This window comes from Cricetulus griseus (assembly GCF_003668045.3).
Source record: "Cricetulus griseus strain 17A/GY chromosome 1 unlocalized genomic scaffold, alternate assembly CriGri-PICRH-1.0 chr1_0, whole genome shotgun sequence".
NCBI lineage: Eukaryota > Metazoa > Chordata > Mammalia > Rodentia > Cricetidae > Cricetulus > Cricetulus griseus.
The window spans coordinates 149755001-149776663 of record NW_023276806.1 but is presented as its reverse complement, the minus strand read 5'-3'; the positions used below and the strand labels follow the sequence as shown (position 1 = coordinate 149776663).

The 21663-nt window shown below is 44.5% G+C and overlaps 1 pseudogene; it reads right to left on the bottom strand.

Moving 5' to 3' along the window:
* Positions 1 to 11865: 11865 nt before the first annotated feature.
* LOC107978292 lies at positions 11866 to 12272 on the bottom strand (annotated as a pseudogene).
* Positions 12273 to 21663: the final 9391 nt, after the last annotated feature.

Sequence of the window (21663 nt, the reverse complement as noted above, 5' to 3'; positions counted from 1 at the left end):
ATTCTCAGCCACCACACAAACCAGGTGTAATATACACACCTATAATCCTAGCACTAGGGAGAATGGAGGTAGGAGGATCAGGAATTTAATGTCATCCTAGGCAACCTGTGAGGCCAGCCTGGGCTTAATGAGACATGCCCTGCAAGAAGAGAGGGAGGGAGGGAGGGAGGGAGGAGAAATGGGGAAAAGAGAATATTTAGGTTTCACTATAATTGGCAATGGTGTTAGAAGGATGAAGGGGTATACCCTCTGAGTCCCCCACTGCTAACAGCAGGAAGAAGGCATTTCTAAGCTCCTAAGACAAAGCAGAGGGAAGAAGAAAATGACAATTTGTAGAAGAAAAACATTCAATGCCTTTGCCCTTTGTTTCCAGAACTTTCTACAAAAGCAATCCCCAAGATGCCTTGCAGTTTTCCAGGATTTTCCTGCTCGTTCTAATGGACGTGGGGAGCCTCCTCCAAAACTGAGTATCTTGTTTATAATTCTTGTTCTCAGCATACTGACTCACATGATCAGCCATCAATAAATGGTTAGGTCAACAGAAGCAAGTTAATATGATATTTTCTCAATATTAATTTCCCAGGGATTCCTCCTTCCAAACTCACTCAAGAAGGTAAGGATTATGATTGTGACTCCCATCGTGTTTGCCTAATGTTCCAGGTGCCGCAAAAGACCAAGAAGAGCCCTGACCCACAGGAGTCACCTATCTGGCCAGGATTGAGAACCATGGCTCTGTGGACAAGGAGAAGGTAGTCACAGCTCCTCAAATGAATCCTGATAGAAATCAGCCCCAGAAAAACCCAGGGCCACTGTCACCATGGAACCAGCCCCAGTGGCATATGTCCCTTGCTACCTTTTGTATGGCCCCTACCCCTCCACCGAGAAATGGCTTAGACTCTGCCCCACATCACCTCTGGTCCTCCCCTCTCAGCTGAGGTCAGCAGTATGTGTCTTTGGACTGGGCCTCTGAGGAAGTTATTATGATTCTTTTTTTTCCACCCTCTTTAAAAATAACACAGTAGATTTTGAACTTCCTGCTTAGGAGGAAAAAAAATAGAACCTATACTCAGCAATCAAATTGCACTTTAGTTCCCATTCCTGATGAGGCGTCAGATAACGAGTACCCTGCAGAAGGACACATCTCCAAGTTTAGATCTGAATAAGAAAAGACAATCTGTCTGTGTGAATAGGCAATTAAAAAAGATGCCCTGATGTTCATCTACTCCTCTGGCGGTTACTTTTCAGAGTTAACCTTCCGATGAGTTCTGAATTTTAATGTCTTAACCCTCCAGGGTGAATGGAGAGCTGAAGGAAGAGGAGAGTGGTGGGGTGTGACAGAAGGACTCACCCTTGGTCCCATGTCTGCCATCAGATGCTTGGGAGACCTTAGCCAGGCCTCTTCTATATCCTGGACTTGCTTTCTTAGCTCTAAGGGTCCACTGAGCTGGTATTCTATAGGTCTAACTCTCCCCTTAATACATTTGTGTATTTCAAAACTTGTGGCACCATTTAGAGAGATAGAACATTCTGGAATGCACTGATAACATGATGTCTTTGTCAAACAGGCTCCCAGCCTGGAACCCAATACAAACTCAGAACAAGGTCCCTGGATGTTTCGTTCTGAAGATTTCTCTCACAGGATTACTTCATCTTTTATTTAAAATTTGTAAGAAATGGCAAAAAGGTCCTGTGCCCCTTTCCCACAGCTTCCTCCAGTGGTGGGTTAGGCAAGTCTAACATGCAAAACCAGGAAATTGGCATTGGCATGGTGTGTGTTTAGTTCTGTGCCATCATATGTAGATTCATGTAAACAACACCACAGTCACCATGCCACTGCTGCAAAGATCTGCCTCCTGCTGCCCTTTATTGTGTTAAAAACAAATATTTTCAGTGTCATGCAAACGAAGTAGCTAAGCCAAGCAATGTCTCTTTGAGAAAAGGGTGCTCCCTGACCTGAACCGGGCTACCAAGCACATTAGGACAAGACGCTCACGTGGTTTTCATTCTAAAGCAGGTGATGATTTTTGTCTTTTTCCCCTAGAGCCGTTCAGTTTGGTTACTTTGAAAAGAACTGGCACAAAGGAGATGAAGAAAAGTGGAAAGAAGCCAGTGTTCCAGGCCATCAACCTCTGGGGGATTCTTCAGGGCCTTTGCATAAAGTAGTTTTACTAGGTGGGCTAAGATTCATGCAATATTGACTCTTGGAAGGCTTAGATACTTTTGACAGAAAAAGAATTATTTTCCTCATATCAGCCAGCCCCACATACTTCCAGGCACTTTATTCCCAACCCTTGGCAAGCACACACCTGATTGGCATTTCTGTATCTCCATCATTTAGAGAATGTTATATAAAAGGAGTCATACAGTAGGTACCAAATGTGTGCTCCTCCTCCTCCTCCTCCTCCTCCTCCTCCTCCTCCTCTTCTTTCTTTTATGTGGAATCCAGGGCTACATTAATATTATGGAAGGTATCCTCCACTCTGCTACAGCCTCAGCCTCATTTTCTTTTTTAAATTTCCTTATTTGGGGACTTGGCCTCACCAAGTTGCCCAGCTAGGTCTGAATTTGTGATCCTCCTACCTCAGCCTCTTGAGTAGCTGAGATGATAGGACTATACCACCAAACATAGCTACTCTGTTCCTTTTTATTGTTAAATAATTATCTCTCAATCCATTGCTTATCCAGTTCACATGTGCGCACTGGAGAGCAAACCCAGGACCTCCCTATGCCAGGCAAGCAGGCGAGGACCATGGCACTGTACCCTTCTAGCTACATTCTTAGGAAGCATGAAGACAAGACGGCTCAGATCTAGCAGCTGATTGGTCCTCACTCTCAGAAAAAAACAAACAAACAAAAAATGATTCTGTCTCCTAAGCTCTGACTTGGGTCCCTTGTCCTGCAGCATGTGTCACAAGAAAGCACTAACAATCCTGGGTTTGTGATAAATCCCTGGGGTCCACCTGGGCTAACCAGGCTTTCATCTGGTCTATAAGTTCTTTCTACAGCTGGTGCTGTAGGGCAAGAGCATCCAAGTCCTGGGAGTTCTGTGACAATACAAACCGTGATTCAGCCCTATTGGTGCTGCTGAACCAAAGAACACACTTTCACACTTCACACCTAGGCAAAGGCCTAGGGTATACAGGTAAGAGGGCCAGCTCTGCCATCAGACTAACCTTTGGCTTTTGTCTTGTCACCTGGCCTTTCTGGGGACTCAATATGAGTGTTGTTGGGGGTTTGCTTTCTGGTAGGCAGTGAAGACATCTGAGAAAGTCTTCGAAAGTCCTCTGATAGTCTGTCAGGTAAACCTAAGAAATTAGCCACCCGTAATCTGCTTCTGCCTTCCCTTTCCCTGCTCAGACACTGGTTCTAAGTCAGATTTGTAACTTCATAGGTGCTATCTTTTCTATACAGGGCACCCACCTCTCTCCATGACATTAAGCATCCAACCTCTGCTGCTTTGATTAGTCCTTTTCCTTCAGGACCGGAGTGGAAAGAAAGAAGGTCCTGATTCATTTTGATGTAGTAGGAGACAGCTTCTATACTCACTGGAGTTCAGAAGCCATGGAGTGGGAGGGACACTTGGGAGGGTCGAGATGGGAAGAAGCAAAGATGCTGTCCCTTCTGCATTCGTGTTTGAATGGACCATACCATGGCAGGCTGCAGAAAAGACCCAGCAAGATGTAGATCTCTGACTTAGCACATGTCTGACCTTTCCAGACCTGCCCCAATCACTAGGCGGTCAGATACCCTCCATGTGGCAAGGAACCAATCAGAAGTTAGCTGGTGGGCTCTGGACTTGCTTTACAATAAAAGTGGCTTAACTGTGGAGTGTAGAGCATAGCAACTGCCCTTGGAGGGCCTATAGGCCATAACAACTAGTTAACCAATCAACACAGGACAGGTCGCCCAAGCCCAGAAGTACACACCAATCCTGAAACTGTTGCATACCCCTAGACACTCCCCTTGCTCTACCCAATAAATTCCCTGCCCCTCAGTCCCTCCAGATCCTTCTTGCCCCACCCAATGTGTCGAACAGACAGAGGAACCAAGTTAATACAGTTAACTCATTAAATAATAAAAAAGACTTGCTGGGCATTGATGGCACACACCTTTAATCCCAGTACTTGGGAGGCAGAGGCAGGAGGATCTCTGTGAGTTCGAGACCAGCCTGGTCTACAGAGTGAGTTCCAGGACAGGCTTCAAAACAATACAGAGAAACCCTGTCTCGAAAAACTATATATATACTCTTTGCTTTTACATCATAAAGGGTCTCTTGCTGATTTGGGGGTTCAGAATTTAGGCACATCAGTGTCAAAGTGCCTTGAATAATGAGAAGGGGTGAAGGAAAGACCTGATTCAAAATGGCTGCTGGGTATTGTGGGAAATGAATGGCTGTAGTTTGAACACTTGAGAGGACTCTCCCTCAAAGATCATGTCTGAGGACAGTGAAAATACTATTCTCTGTTAAATAGATAGGAAGAAAGCACATGTAATCCACTGTTCTCAAAATTCCTTTATCCAGGGCCGGAGAGATGGCTCAGAGGTTAAGAGCACTGGCTGCTCTTCCAGAGGTCCTGAGTTCAATTCCCAGCAACCACATGGTGGCACACAACCATCCATTATGAGATCTGGTGCCCTCTTCTGGTGTGCAGATATACATGGAAGCAGAATGTTGTATACATAATAAATAAATAAAATCTTTAAAAAAATTCCTTTAGTCAGGCATTGAATCTCTGTCCCTAAGCTGCAAGAGTTTCAGTTGGCCAGTGAGTTTAAAATAAGCCAACTGTATGTGCTTGTATTGCTGTGAAATAATCCTCTTGGACACTGTAAAGATTTGTCACTCAAATTGGTTTAATAAAAAGATGACAGGCCAGGCAAGAAGTATAGGCAGGACAACCAAACTAAAGATACTGAGATGAAGAAGGGTGGAGTCTGAGAAGTCACCAGCAGATGCAGACAGAAGCAAAATGGGCTTGTTGTACTGAGAAAAGGTACCAAGCCACATGACAAACCAGATAAGAAACATGAGTTCATTTAAGTTGTAAGAGCTAGTATTAATAAACCTGAGCTATCAACCAAGTATTTATATTTAATATACACCTCAGTGTGTTTACTTGTTTTAAAAAGCTAATTGGGCTATGGGCTACAGTGACAGAAGGATGACTTCTAGAATGAGAGAGGTGACGGCTCTGTGTGCACTGTAGTGTCTCTACAGGAGTTACACATTTGCCCCAGTACCAGATGAGTCAAGGACTCCAGCAGCAAGCAATTCTGCTCAATGTGGAAAGACAGGCGATTTATCCAAAGACATGGCAGGAGTCATGCAACCACTGGGAAGACCATTTAGAGCAGAGCATTTAGGAACAATTTACAAACTATGAACTGGTCTGATGAGGCTATTTTGGTCACTGCTGCCACCAAATATTCAGAGACTGGAATGAATGGGGACCATTGTGAACTTAGCAGCAGGACCTTGTCTTCAGTGACCATGCTCGCCTTCCACAAGTAGCAATGCAACATGGACTCCACCCACCTACTAACATGAGAAGAGGCCTCATTTCCTTCTGCTGTTCCCTCTAAGTGCACCCTATGCAGGGTTTTGCAGCAGAGGTGGGGGTAGTACTGAATGGACACAGAGCACAGACTGTGATGGCTGTTATTGATTATCAACTAGAGCTGATCTTGAATTATCTGGGATGTCTAGATGAGTTTCTAGATGGTTCCCCGAGGTGAGAAAAACCACTCTAAAATGAGCGGGAACACTAGGCTACATAAAAAGGAGAGAGAGGCTGAGGAAATCACTCAGTTGGTAAAATGCCTGCTGTGTAAGCATTAGGACCTGAACTCAGGCCCACAGCACCTGAGTAAAAGCTGAGTGCCAGCAGTCCCAGGGGAGGCTGAACAAGCATCCCTGAAGTTCACCAGGCCAGCCATCCTAGTGCAACAGATGGCACTAAGTTCAATAAGAGACTCTGTCACACACAAAGAATGACATGGAGCCAGGCACGGTGGTGTGTGCCTTTAATTCCAGTACTCAGGAGGTAGAGGCAGGAGAATCTCTGAGAGTTGGAGACCAGCCTGGTCTACATAGAGAGTGCTAGGACCCTCAGAACTACATAGAGAGACACTATCTCAAAAACAAAGAAACAAATGACATGAAGAGGGATTGAAGTAGACACATGACAGCAAACTGACTTTCGCATGCACCCAGCAGTGTGCACACATTTGTACATGCCCATGCAAGCACACACATGCACACCTACACACCTACACACACACACACACACACACACACACACACACACACACACACACGCGCGCGCGTGCATACTGAGGGAAGGAGCGAGGAGGGAGGGAGGGAGGGAGGCAGGCAGGCAGGAACACAGGCAGGCAGGGAGACAGGGAGACAGAGAGACAAGGAGGGAGGCAGAGAGGGAGGCGGGAGGGAGGAAGGGAGGGAGCCAGGGAGGGAGAAAGGAAGGGAGAGAGGGAGAAAGCAAGGGAGTGCTGACCACCGGTTTGCATTGTCCTTTGCTTCCTGTCCCTGGACATAGCATGGCCAGCTGCCTCATCTCCTGCCTCCATGAATTCCCCACCATGGTGAACAAAGGCTTAAAACCATAAATCAACATAAACCTTTCTTTCCTTAAACTGCTTTTGCTAGGGATTTTGTTACAACAACAAGAAAAGGTTGTGAGGCTTTTGAAGTAGAAATGAAGGTGGGGATGGAGCACAAAAGATGTGACCAAGACAGGGGTTCTGGAGACAAGAAGTAAGCAGAGGCAGAGGCAGAAGGGCTGTGTCATGGAGGACTTGGCCAGTGTCATTTTGAGCTGTCACCACAAAGCCTTCCCAGGATGCTATGAGCCAGGCATGGTGGCACATACTTGTAATCCTAGCACTGAGCAGCAGAGACTGGAGAATCAGGGATTCAATGCCAGCCTGAGCTACATGAAACCTTGTCTCAAAAAACTAAAAAAAAAAAAAAAAAAAAAATCAAAACAAAACACAGTGAGGGAAGGTGTGTGTCACATTACAGGAGGTCTTAAGGAAAACACTGTCAACCCTTTGATCAGGGTCAGGAAACACAAGGTGGCAGAATGTAAAGGGTCTTTGCAGTCCTGGGGCACCGTTATTCATTCTTCCCTTGTGATGGATCATTTTTATGGCCTCAGAAGACGGATGCCCACCATGATAGATCTTATATAGCATAGATAATGACCTCTCAGCATTCATTCATTTTTGCCGGGACTGCATTTTATTAAATCCTGCCACCCTATCTATCCTCATCCAGTTAGCAAGGCAGCAGGCTGATTCATTATTCTTACTTATCTAGTCCAGAAGGAAGAGAAATGGGCCACAGAACCCCACCAGCTAGAGGAGACAAGGGAACTTGAAGCTGCTCTGTCACTGAAATATGGGACTCCTTTTTACAAAGGAAAAAATGGATTCCAATCACCAATCAAGCTAAGGAAGAGCCTTCTTATTCTTTCCTTTTTTATGATTAGAATATTCTATTATTCCATTCTTATGTATTATTTAATTACCATACAGAGTAACTGGTTTCATTATGGCATTTTCATACATATTTTTAGTCAATCTTCTCTCCCCTTCTTGCACCCTCCCACCCCCAGAAATCCATTTACACTTTCACGTCTCTTGTATTCTATCAGCCTCTCCCAACCCTCATTTTTCCTCTTATAACCCCTTTCTAGTTTCATGATCTGTCCCCTAACTCACTCCCACATAAATATACATGCTCTATCTTTATTCCTGTCATCAATCAATCTCTTACTCTAAACTCAAAGAGCGGTGTTTGTTTCCTTAATTAACTTTTAAGACAGGGTCTGGGGCAGTGGTTCTCAACCTTCCTAATGTTGCAACCCTTTAATACAGTTCCTCAAGGTGTGGTGACCCCACACAAACACAACAAAATTATTTTTATTGCTACTTTGTAACTGTAATTTTACTACTGTTATGAATTGTAATGTAAATATCAGTGTTTTCCCATGGACTTAGGCAACCCTGTGTGGGTTGTTTGACCCCCAAATGAGTCTCAACCCACACACTGAGAACCGCTGGCTAGGGTGTAATATAGCCCAGGATGGCCTCAAACTCAGTATATGGCTGAGGATGAACCTGAACTCTTGATTCTCCTGCCTCCCAGGTGGTGGGATAATAGGCCTGTGCCATGCCTAGAGAGGGCTATTTTTAAGATTAGATTGCAACACCAGTGTGTGAATGGCACACAAAAAACTTTGTTGTGCATTTCTTGTGATTTTGTTTTAATACATGGTCTCATGAATATCAGCCTGGCCTGGAACTGATGATATAGCTGAACCTTGAACATCAGATCCTCCCGTTTCCATGTCCCAAGTGCTGAAACTGCAGTTCTGCACCACTACATCTGGTTTATATGGTGCTGAGAATAAAGCCCAATGCTCTGTGTATGCTAATTACTCTATAATCTGATCTACATCCCCAGACCAGCTTAGGTGGTTCTTGAACTAAGTTCAACAGAAAACAAAACAAAACAAACAAACAAACATGAGTTTGGTACAAGTGCCCATAGAGTGGAATGTCAATGCATTAATGCAGCGGGGGACACAGGTCTTCTAGAAGCATCAGTGGGAGGGATATTTCTGACTAAATTCAGAATGCTGTGTTAACAAAAGCTATGCAAGAGGGAAGCTATGCATCGCTTAGACTCTGGGTCTGGAAGCCTCTAGCCTGATGGCTAATTACTACTTCCCCAGTAGGCTGGCTCCCCAAGGACCATCACTGGCTCTATAAGTGCTTTAGTGAGGGGCAGTCAGGCTCTACCCCCACCCAGTGCTGCACCGTGGAGTACCAGAAAGCATCCACTCTGTTTCAAGTTGATCTGTGGCACTCTTGACAGTCTCAGTCCCTCAGCTCAGGCGCATCTTCTGCTCTGAGCTATCACTGGGGTAAGGAATTTCACTGTATGAATGACAGCCAATTGTCACATTTCATCTCAGAGGCCACAAGAGCACAGCCTGCATCCCACGCCTCTGTCAGTTGTGTTCGAGATGTTTCTGTCACTGAAATCTCAACTACAATTTTCATCTGTGTGGGGGCTGGTATGTTTGCCATCTGCTCGCTTTTCTTGCTCCTCATACATACATTATCTCAGCCGTTGTAGTAAATTCTGCAGAATTGTCATTTCTGCTTCACAGGTGGGGAGACTGAGGCAAAGCCACAAAGTAAGTGGCAGACCTGGATTGCAGATGGAGTTGGTGTGACCATTCACACCTTCTGCTCAACTCTGCCTCTTCACTCAGAATGCCTCCTTTATTATTTTTCCCTTTTTGTTGTTTTTCTTTTTCAAATGTATTATTCAAGAATATCATACACGTATACAACAAAATATGATAATTTCTACCCTCTATTTCTCTCCTCCAACTACCCACAAGTCTCAGCACTTTGACCAGTTATGAATCTGTCCTGACTGCTACCCCCTACAGAAAGACACTTCTGTGACAGAGCTGAGCAAGGCTGGGCCTATGGGCTTAAACATAAAGAGTGAGAAGGCAGTCTGACATGACCATTTAGCAAACTAATGATAATAGGTTCTGTTAGCCAGGGCCAGGCCATTTTGTAAACTCCTCCATTTTTATTGAATTATGACAATTCCAATAACTATAGTAATTCAGTTTCCAGAAATAAGTTAACTTGCTTTTCTAGGTTTGTTCATCTTTCCTCCCTCCCTCCTTTCTTTCTTTCTTTTTTTCTTTCTTTCTTCCTTTCTTTCTTTTCCTTCCTTCCTTCCTTCCTTCCTTCCTTCCTTCCTTCCTTCCTTTCCTTCTTTCTATGTATCTCACTATGTAGACCAGGTTGGCCTTGAACTCACAGAGATCCACTTGCCAAGTGCTTGGAATAAAGGATACACCACCATACCCTGCCCTGTGAACCCTAGGTAATGTCCAACTAGAAAGGATGTTTACCAATCATATAGCATTTTGAACTGACTACTCCTCAATAGTTGTGATCTGCACAAAGACAAACAACAGACCAAAAAGGAAAGTTTTCAGCCTCCCTCCCCATCCTCCACTCTCTGGCTTATAACTAACTACCCTGGCTTGTAAGTGGAAAGTACTGGCTAGTTTTATGTCAACTTGACACAAACTAGAGTCATCAGAGAGGAGGGAGCCTCGATTGAGAAAATGCCTCTATGAGATTGGCTATAGGCCAGCCTGTAGGACATTTTCTCAGTGATTGATGGGGGAGAGCCTAGCCCATTATAGATGGTGCCATCCTTGGGCTGGTGGTCCTGTGTTCTACAAGAAAGCAGGTTGAGCAAGTCATGAGGAGCAAGCCAGTAAGCAGCACCCCTCCATGGCCTCTGCATCAGCTCCTGCCTCTAGATCCCTGCTCTGGTTGAGATCTTGTCCTGACTTCCTTTGATTATGAACTGTGATATGGAAACATAAATTGAATAAACCCTTTCCTCCTCAGGTTGTTTTGGCCATGGTATTTCATCACAGCAACAGTGACCCTAAGACATGGATGGTAGGTTCTGATTCTTACCATCTAGATGTTGGAAGTATGGCATTTACTTTTATTAGAACAAAGTAAACCACCAAATACTGACATGCTTCCAGAGGCTTTTAGAATGAGATGAGCTCACAAAGGGAGGTGCCCTTTTTTCTACTGCTCTGAGGATGGGGAATATAATAGTTATTCTTGAATGTCAACTTGATGACATTTGTAATTAACTACAACCTAAGAAGCTGGATATACCTGTGAGGAATTTTTTCTTAATTAAATTATTTGTGGGAATACCCACTTTTTTTTTTATTTTTTGAGACAGGGTTTCTCTGTGGCTTTGGAGGCCATCCTGGAACTAGCTCTTGTAGACCAGGCTGGTCTCGAACTCACAGAGATCCGCCTACCTCTGTCTCCCAAGTGCTGGGATTAAAGGCGTGCGCCACCAATGCCCAGTGAATACCCACTTCTAATCTGGATATTTGAGTTAGGAAGATACACCACTAATATTGGCCACATCTTTGTCTGGCAGCCTATATAAAGGACGTGGAAGAAGGAAGTGCTTGCTCTTTGCCTGCCTGCTCTTGCTCACACTGCAAGCCCATCCCTTCACTGGTGTTAGAGCCTACTTCTCTAGGATTCTGGCATATACAGAAGACCAGCTGAGACATCCAGCCTCCTGGGCTGAACAAGTACTGGATTCTTTTTTAAAAATTTATTTTTATTTAAATTAGAAATGAGCCTGTTTCACATGTCAATCCCAGCTCCCTCTCTCTCCCCACCTCCCCCCACCCCCCACCCCATCCAGCCTCTGCTCCCTAGGGAGGGTGAGGCCCTCCATGGGGGTTCCCTAAAGTCTGTCATATCATCCAGGGCAGGGCCTAGGCCCTCCTCTATGTATCCAGGCTGAGAAAGCATCCCTCCAAGTGGAATGGGCTCCCAAAGTCCATTCATACACTAGGGATAAATACTGATCTACTACCAGAGGCCCTATAGATTGCCGAGGTCTCATCACTGACACCCACGTTCAGGGGTCTGCATCAGTCCCATGTTGGCCTCCCAGCCATCAGTCTGGGGTCCATGTGCTCCCCCTTGTTCAGGTCAGCTGTTTCTGTGGGTTTCCCCAGCCTGGTCTTGACACCTTTAATTTTCATTCCTCCCTCTCTGCAACTGGGTTCAGTGTTTAGCTGTGAGTGTCTGACTCTGCTTCCATCAGCCACTGGATGAAGGCTCTATGATGGCATTTAAGGTAGTCATCAATCTCATTATAGGGGAAGGGCATTTAAGATAGCCTCTCCACTATTGCTTAGATTCTTTTTGTTGTTTGTTTTTTAAACTTTTAATGATGGAATATACCTAAAAGTGAAGCTTCTGGAAAAACCATTTGATCTTCCCTGTCTTGTATCATTCCTCAAACCTGACCTTGGCTTCCCATCTCTCCTTGCTTTTCAGGGCTGGGGCTCTAAAGACATCCTTATTGACAACAGTTTTGTCCAAGGGGATGTCCACAGAGTACCTTGTGGGTATGAGGCGATTGTAGTTATAAGCTTTCACAAAAGACTTGATATGTGATTGCTTGGAAGATTTTCTTCTTGCCCATGGCAGCTGTCACTTTTTAGGGATAGTGGTCAATTTCCAGCCACCAGGGCATGGCTGTAAGGATGGTCTGAGGTGCCATCTTCAATGTTCTTCACAATGACGGTTTTGCATATGGAGTAGCGTCCAGTCAGGACCAGCACCAAATCCACAGGTTTCATTTCAACAGCAAGTAGCTAGTTCCCAGTAGAAAGTGGTCCCAGAGGGACCACTTAGATTCTGAGTTGGGGTCATCTTTGTGGATCCTTGGACATTTCCCTAGTGCCAGATTTCTCTTTAAACCTATAATGACTCCCTCTATTAAGGTATCTCTTTTATTGTTCTCCTTCTCTATTCTTCCCCCGGCCCAATCTCCCCGATCCTCATGCTCTCCTCCCCCCAGATAGCTCTCTCTTAATTATTAACCAATTTTTACTAGTCTGACTCCACCTACTACCATTCTCTATCCATGTTTGGATTCCCCATCTGGCTAAATCCTGCCTGTCCATTGGCTGAAACAGCTCTATTCATCAACCAATAAGAGAAACATATTCACAGCATACAGAAGGACATCTCCCATCAAGGGAACTCTAATACAAGGAACACACTGGTGGTTCTTACGGGCAGACTTCTTACTTCCACAGGAACACAACAAGGGTGACATTTGGTTTTCCTTGCTGACACTATATTAACAATGAGTTTGAGGACTTGGAAGTAAGCTCAGACAGTAAAGTGTTTGCTCCACAAACATGAGGGCCTGGGTTTGAACACAGAGTCCACATAACAAATATGGGTGTAGCAGTGTAATCACAACACCTTAGAGGCAGAGAAAGGAAGATCCCTTGGGGCTTGCAGTGCCCTAGAATAGCCTACTTGTTGAGTTCCAAGTCAATGAGAGATGATGTCTCAAATACAAGGTAAACAGCAACTGAGGAATGACACCTGAAATTGTCTTCTGCCACCTGCACCCAGAGGTCCAGAAACCACTGAGCATATTGGTAGCTGAGAGGCATTATTGTTTCCCAGGTCACTGGAACCTGCTCTTTTTCCTCTGAGGCTACTTCAAGTTGTGCCTCCAAAGACAGAAAATACATGGCCAGGACTGGGGGAAGGGATGGAAATGGGAAGTGAGGAGATGATACTTAAAGTGCTTTCTGTATTCATTTGGAGTAAGACATTTGAAGAGATCTGTGTTCTCTGGGGCATTTCCCTACAGTTCTGTATAATTCCTCTGTTGCCAGTGACTCCCTCTGGCTGAGGGCATGAGGCACTTTTCAAGCCCTTGGTGAGTGTTTGTTAAATTAACTTTCCTGCTGGATGGCTTTTTCCCTGCTGTCTCTCCCAGTAGCAAAGCTTTAGCATACTGCATGGGCAATCACCCTTTCCAGTCACCTGTTTTGATGACAGCTCTGTGAATTAGCAAGCATTTGATTGCAACCATTCCATTCTTGGGAAAGAGGACACAGCGAGTGAAGGGCTTTTTATGAACCTACAAACACAGGCAGGAAGTTTTCTTGTGCCCAAAGTTGGTTACTAAAAGATGGTTACTAAAGTTTAAATGAAAACGAACATATGCCAAAGAGACACCAGTGCCCCTTCCTTGGTTGTCAGAGACTATGTGAAAATGGACCCCAGGAGTCTCATGCTGGGGAAGAAAATGGCTGAACTGTGATGCCAGCCAGAGGCTGATGCTTGTTTCTCAGTAAATTTCACACAGAACTGACAAGCTGTCAGAACACCATGCAGGAGAGACTGGAACAGAGGCAATGATGGGTCAGGATGGATGGGACCACACCTTGACAAAGACTCCTTAGCTATTGTGGTGGTGTAAAGAAGACTTGTTCCCCATAGTATCTGAACACTGGTGCCAGTTGGCACTGTTAGGAGGAGGATGTGGACCCTTTGGAAGGTGGATCCTTGCCTCTTAAGTGCTGGGATTAAAGTATGAGCCCATATGCCCAGTGTGTGTGTGTGTGTGTGTGTGTGTGTGTGTGTGTGTGTGTGTGTGTGTTGTGTGTGTGTGTGTGTTTTAATCTTTTTTTAATTAATTTGTTTTTGTTTTTTGAGACAGAGTTGCTCTGTGTAGCCCTGACTGTCCTGGAACAGTCCGTAGACAAGGCTGGACTAGAACTGAGAGATCTGCCTGCCTCTACTTCCTGGTTTAAGCCACCATGCCTGGCTCTTCTGTTGATGTGATAAAACAGTAGGACCAAAAGCAATTTGGGAGGCCAGGTATGATCACACACTTCTTTAATGCAAGCACTGGGGAGGCAGAGGTGGGTGAATCTAAGAGTTTGAGGCCTGTCTTTCAGGACAATCAGAGCTACAGAGAGACCCTGTCAAAACAAACCAAAAACAAATAAATAAACAACAACAACAAACCAAAGAAACCTGAGGAGGAAAAAGTTTATTTCGCTGTACATAAAATGAAGTTGGGGTAGGAACACAAGGCAGAAATCTGAAGGCAAGAACTAGAACAGAGAACACAGAGAAGCACTGCTCCCATGTCTTGCTCAGTTTGCTTTTTTATGGGGAGGGGGTTGTGACACCCAGGCCTGCCCAATTGCTGACCCTTCCACATTAATCACCAATCAAAAAATGCCCCAAAGGCTTACTGACAGGTCAATCTGAAGGGGCATTGTTCTCAGCTGATTTTCTTTCAGATGACTCTAGCTTGTGCCATTGTTTTTAATTAACACAACTTCCAAGGGAGATCTGGGATTTTGAAGTAGAAAGAAACCCACATATATATGTATAGTTAATGAAGACTAGGACATCTAGATAACCTTCTAAGTGATGTGATGTTGGTATGCAGAAAATTTTATGCCAGCACTTTGCTATTCCAGTTTGCAGATGGGAAAAACCAAAACCCAGAGAGATTAAGTGACTTTCCCATGTTCACACATTGCTGGGTGGGTCCATAGGTAGAGCTGTGACCCAGTCATAGAGACCAAAGCTCCGGGGGCTTTGGTCTTTTGACCATTCTGATGTAATCTTTAAAATGTGACACAGTGTAATGCCATCAGTATAGGCATCAAAGTCAGGAGGATCAGAGATCAGCCCTTGGGTCTGACCCTGTTAACATTGAAGCTTGGTTCCTTACCTGATCTAAAACCAGTGCTGTCTACGATAAACATAAACATGGTGGCCCCTACAGACTGTGGGAAGTCGCCCTAGACACATGATATGGACCATCATCATCTATGTATCTGATTTCAGACTCAGCTGCCCCAAATGAGACAGGGACGGCTTGCTCACAGCCACACAGCTGGGCATGCCTCTCAGGACACCAGCTGCAGTGTCTCTTGCACATCCCCAGAAGCTCTCAGGAAACTCATCCTAGCTCTTCTTCTCTACAAGCATCTTTTTCTCAGGTTGCCCATTTTGGCAACTGTAACTACAGTAGCAAAGTTACAGTTATGAAGTAGCAATGAAAATAATTTTATGGTTGGGGTCACTATAACATGAGGAACTGTACTAAAGGGTTGCAGCATCTGGAAGGTTGAGAACCACTAAGCTGTATGACACCTACAGATCACCTGCAAGGCTGTGCCACCATCCTTAGTGTGTGAGAAGCAGGAACATTCGGATGAAGAAGCCGCAGAATGAAACAAGTGTAGGGGCAAGATAATGTTCAAGGTTCAGGCGTAACTCTGAAGTGTCCACTAGGTGGAGCCATACCCCTACATTCAGTGTGACGAACATAAACATGCCTGGTTAGACAGAGCTTGAGAAGTTTCTTTTACTCATTTATTTACCCAGTCGTTCATTAATCTTTGCTAAGGGTGAAAATACACGTGACAGGCATGGAAACTAGAACAATATAGATCATATCTAAAATCACTTTATCTTCATCTGGCAACTCCTGATAAACCAACCAATCTTAGGCTTGAAAGCTTTGTAAAGACAAACTACATTTGTCTGTTTATAATTAAGTCTGTTTCTCAAGGATTGGGCCATGTGCCCATTTGTAACCTTAACTACAAATGGTTCTGTACTGCCTGTTCCAGGAAACAGCAACTATGCCTTTGTTTCAGAAGGTTATTACGACCACCTGTTGTTATGACCTCCTTGTTATGACCACATTCTTGTGACCACCTTGCAACCATGTCTTTGTTCCAGGAGGTTGTTATGATCAACTTGTTGTCTTATGTTCTGCTTCTGTAACACTATTTGCCTCTAAATTCCCCATTTGGAAATTCCCTACTCCTGAACTATAAAACCCCTTATATTATCCATTTCCAACACTGATCTCCTTAACCCTGCCTTTAGGGAGAGACAGCCCTTGCACAATAATAACAAAATTAAAGCCTGCTCTCATTAATTTGGCCATTACAAGTTGGGTCAGTGGTATTTCTCCTCACATCAGTGGATTAACACTTCCCAGTTCCTGTATGAATTTCACAGCTAGGGGATGACCATATGATTACATTCACTCATCCATAACAAGAGCCCAGAAATGTCATCCTTCCCTTTGTCTTCAGATATTTATGTTACTGCAACTCTCTGAAAGTCCCTGGGGTTGCTAGAATGGGGAAGACAGTTGTAGAAAAAAGAAACACATGTATGGTATAGATTTGGTCTGACTTGTATGGGGACAGACACAGGTATGGTAGCAATTTGGCCTGATCTGTTTGGTGACAACTGCTTGCAAATGCTAGAAACCCTGCTCAAGATCCCCTGAAAGAAGTCTCTTGGGACCTCATAAGGGGGATCAAATCTCCACCCAACATGTCTTCCTATGCTTGTAAGCACATGGCTGGTGTCCTTGTCCCTCCAGACATTTCTGTGACTGCCACTGTAGTTGAGTTCCAGGTGGGGAGGATGTTACTGTGTTCATTGTATCTGTGACTTTTCCCCCTGTGCACACATTCCTATCTTCTCTCCCAAAAGTTGTTATTCAGGTGTGGCAGAAAACACCCAGATCTTGACATTTAAATGTGTGGTCTTAGGTTTGTCATCTCCTTTCTCTGGGCTTCACTCTTCTCATCTGTGGTAGTTAATTATGGCTAGGAATATTTTAAAACAGATCTTCCTATCAGGAGATGGCATCTCTCCCCATTTCTCTCCACTCCATTGTAAAAGGAGTTCTTAATTGGTCTAGATAATAAAAAGCCGAAGTCAGATATAGAGGGAAACGCTGAGAGATCAGAGAGAAGGAGCAAGCCACAGTACATCTTACGTCCTTAGCCTCTCAGAGGACAAGACCGTGATTTCCTGTTTCTCCCTGCTTATATCTCTGACCCCCAGACAGGCTTTATTTGTTCAAGAAAGATATCACCACACTCCATTCTAACCCAGTTCACAAACCAGCACAGAAAGAAGTGAGATAAAGCAGGTGCTTACCTGCTAGGGCTGATGGCGGTGAGAACACTGCAAGACTGAAGCTGCAGGAGGTACTATGAAGTCATTTGTGTTGTTAGACTAGAGTTAGGGGTTACCTGTCACTTACAAACTAAAAAGATGAATGATTCAATGGTCAGCTTTACCAGAAAACTTGTGACAAAAACAAAGGAATTGGATAGTATCTTGACATTACTAATTATGTCAGTGGATCTTAACCAGTGGGTAGTTGACCTTTGGAGATCAAAGGACCCTTTCACAGGAGTCACCTAAGACCATCAGAAAACACAGATATTTACATTACAATCCATAACAGTAGCAAAGTTACAGTTATGAAGTAGCAATGAAAATAATTTTATGGTTGGGATCACTATAACATGAGGAACTGTACTAAAGGGTTGCAGCATCTGGAAGGTTGAGAACCACGAAGCTGTATGACACTAAGCAAGCTTCCTGATGTCTTGAACATCAGTGTAGGACTCTTGTATCATTCATTTCTCACATAAACAGTTATTGCCATTTGTTTAATCAGACACTTGGCCAAGGACCCTCATGGGGTCGGCCTTGTGAGAATGCAAGACTCTGCTCAGTTTTAGGTGTATAAATTGAGAACATGACCACTCCAAGGTATGGCTGAGGAGGAGAGATCTTGTACATATGAGGGAGAGTACAATCAGAGGCATCTGGAAGAATCCAGAGCTGAGAAAGAATAAACTGAATATGGCCAGCAGATTGTACCGGGCTATGAGTGGGGTGGTGGGAGAGAGAGGAAGAGAAAGAGATGACTGAGAAAGGGGCAAGAGAGAGGGGACCATGGGAGAGCATGGCTGAAATGGCAGGGTTAGAAAGAAATGAGAAGCTAGGGAAGGGAAGCTCATGAGTTGGGGAAATTTGGGGTAGGAACAGGGTGAGAAGAGCCACTGGTATTTGTAGTACTGAAGAACCCTGGAGGCCAGCGTGTGCTTTGCTGTGCTGTGCTAGTAGGCACCACACATAGCCATTTGTCCCAAGCATCTTTTGGACCTGACACTGAGAAAATATTTTTCCCTTTTTTGAGACAGGGTCTTATTACTTGGCACAAGCTAATGAGCCACAATCTTCCTGCCCCAGCCATCATGCAGGGTATTTTTGCATATCTGGTTTTGTCTCTGCTCATAGTCTCTAGCACTTGGTAACTGGTAGCTATTATTATTCCTTCAACTTTGATCAGCTAATATTACATGGTAAGCTAGAAGGGCAAGAAACAGACTGGTAGTATTGGGAAGAAGGGTATCATAGATTCACTTCCTTCCTAGGTGTCTTAGGGTTCTATTGCTGTGAAGAGACACCATGACCACGGCAACTCTTATAAAGGGAAACAGTTAATTGGGGCTTTCTTATAGTTCAGAGGTCCAGTCCATTGTACCATGGCTGCAAGCAGGCAGACATGGTGCTGGAGAGGTAGCTAAAAGTTCTATATCCAGATCAGAAGGCAGCAAGAAGTGAGAGCAACACTTGGCCTGGTTTGAGCATTGAAACTTCAAAGCCCAGCCCAGGGACACACTTCTTCCAACAAGGCCACACCTACTCCAAAAAGGTCACACCACTTAATAGTGCCACCCCCTATGAGCCTATGGGGGCCATTCAAACCACCACACCAGCATTCAATGCCAGCTATTAATGTCTATCAGTCCAATTACACAGGCACTGAGCTAAAGGGTGTATCAGGCACTGGCATGGGCCTGGCTTCAATCTATAGGGATCCTTAACTCCAAAAATAGCACTGGGCCTTGGTGGCGCACGCCTTTAATCCCAGCACTCGGGAGGCAGAGGCAGGAGGATCTCTGTGAGTTCGAGGCCAGCCTGGTCTACAAGAGCTAGTTCCAGGATAGTCTCCAAAGCCCGGAGAAACCCTGCCTCGAAAAACCAAATATATATATATATATAATAATAAAAACTCCAAAAATAGCCAGTGCGCTACCAACATGCCTCTGGCAAAGAGAGTTTTCTGGCTTAAATAAGCTCATCATTTCCCAAGAACAAAACCTAGAAACAGCTGCTTAAGCTCAGTCTGTCAGCTCTGCCATAAAAAAACAACAATGTCAGCTGTAGTTGCGTTCTCATTTTTCTTTTCTTTCTTTTTTTCTTTTTCTTTTTTTTTTTTTTTTGGTTTTTTTTTTTTTTTTCGAGACAGGGTTTCTCTGTGTAGCTTTGGAGCCTATCCTGGCACTCGCTCTGGAGACCAGGCTGGCCTCAAACTCACAGAGATCCGCCTGCCTCTGCCTCCTGAGTGCTGGGATTAAAGGTGTGCACCACCAACGCCCCGCACGTTCTCATTTTCAAGCAAATTCACAACTTGGGGTGAAATGGCACACTGTCAGAAAAAAAATCCAGAAAAGGAGGGTAGTTTGTGTAGGCCCAAAACAGCCATCTAGCTAGCTCACGTTCTATTCTTTAATTTCTTCATTGGTTTGACAAAAATTCAAATATTTATCAGACAGGTGTGGTGGCAAAAGCTTTTAATCCCAGCACTCAGGCGGCCGAGGCAGGCGGATCTCTGTGAGTTCAAGGCCAGCCTGATCTACAGAGTGAGTTCCAGGACAGGCTCCAAAGCTACAGAGAAACCCAGTCTTGAAACCCTACCCCCCCACACACAAAATACATACATACATACATACATACATACATACATACATACACACACACACATACATACAGTGCTTGCCTTGCATTGGGTACAAAGCACACAGGATCAGCAGCTAGCTAACAGGGAATCCAAAAATCAAATACTCCAACACAAGCCCACCCATGTGCCAGACGAACCCATCTAGCCAACCTTAGCGTGTTATTTGTTAGTGGCCTCTACTAAGTAGTTAGTTCATAGTGGAGGATGTAGTTCTTGGCAGTGTTTGTCTAGCATGCATAGGCTCTGGGTTGGTTCAACCCAACACAGTAAAAAGAAAGAAGTCAACTCATGAGTGCTATTCTAAACACAGGATCTCTCACCTGTTCATCATTGCTGCATTTGTAATTATAAACATAAACTGAACACTCAAAATGAATAAAGATAAATTTTTATGCATATTTTGCAACAATAAAAATTATGGAGTTGGGGTGTGGCTCTATGGTAGAGCACTTGCCTGGCATATGCAAATTTTCTTGATTAGATGCCATATTAATGTGGGGCACTTAAAATTGTGTCTTCAACTTAATAAGCACAATGTGATTGTTACAATTAGTAACTGTGATAACTCATGGGTGCTGTTTTCGGGGAGAGTAGGGTGTGCTGGCTAGATTTATGACAACTTGACACAAGCTAAAGTCATCTGAGAGGAGACACCTCAACTGAGAAAACGTCTCCTTAAGTCCAGTCTGTAGACAAGCCTATATATAGGGCATTTTTCTTAGTGACTGATGTGGAAGGGCCTTAACACCTACTGAGATAAAGAGTGAAATACAAGTGTAAGTAAACTTTCCCCTCCTTAGGTTCCTTTTGGTCATGGTATTTCATCACAACACTAAAAAAATAATACGGAGGACTTGGGCATTTTTAGCCAAGTCTTGCTTCATAGCTGCTTCACAGTCCTGGCTGGCTTCTAACTGATGGCTGTTAGGTCTCAAACCCTGGATGAACAGCCAAGGTGTTTATTAGCATATCAAACCAGACTCTAGCCTCCAATCTCCCTCAGTCCCACATGTTGCAGGTTCCCCCTGACTGGCATACCCCACCTCTTACCCTGAACTTCCAGCCCACGGGTTGGACTGCTCTTTCACCAGCGGTTCCTCCTTAAATAATCCAGGCATTTTTGGCTACACGGTCCCTTTGCCCTTTAGTTCTTGGCTAGTTTCTTGGCTCCCCACGTTCACTCTGGACTCTCCCAGATACCTGTCTCTACTTGTATTCTCCCTTATTTTTATAATAAAAACCTCACCCCCTTTAGGAGCAGCCACGTTCCCCTTTTATTTCTTTTTTTCTTTCAGCGGCAACCCTGCCTCGGCCTCTCCAGTGGTGGAGACCACCATGCCGGTTCCGCTGCTAAATGTCTTACTATGAGAAAGTAACACTCAGTAATGAAACTGCTGGGCGAGTTGACTCCATTAACGCCTGTAATTCTAGCATTCAGGGGACTAAGGCAGGAAGACCCAGAGTTCCAGGTCAGCCTGGGTTACAGAGTGAGAAAGTCTCCAAAAAGGCAGGTCACGGCGGGGCGAGGAAGACGGTGTAGTTTGTGGTGGAGCGCTTATGTAGCATGCATG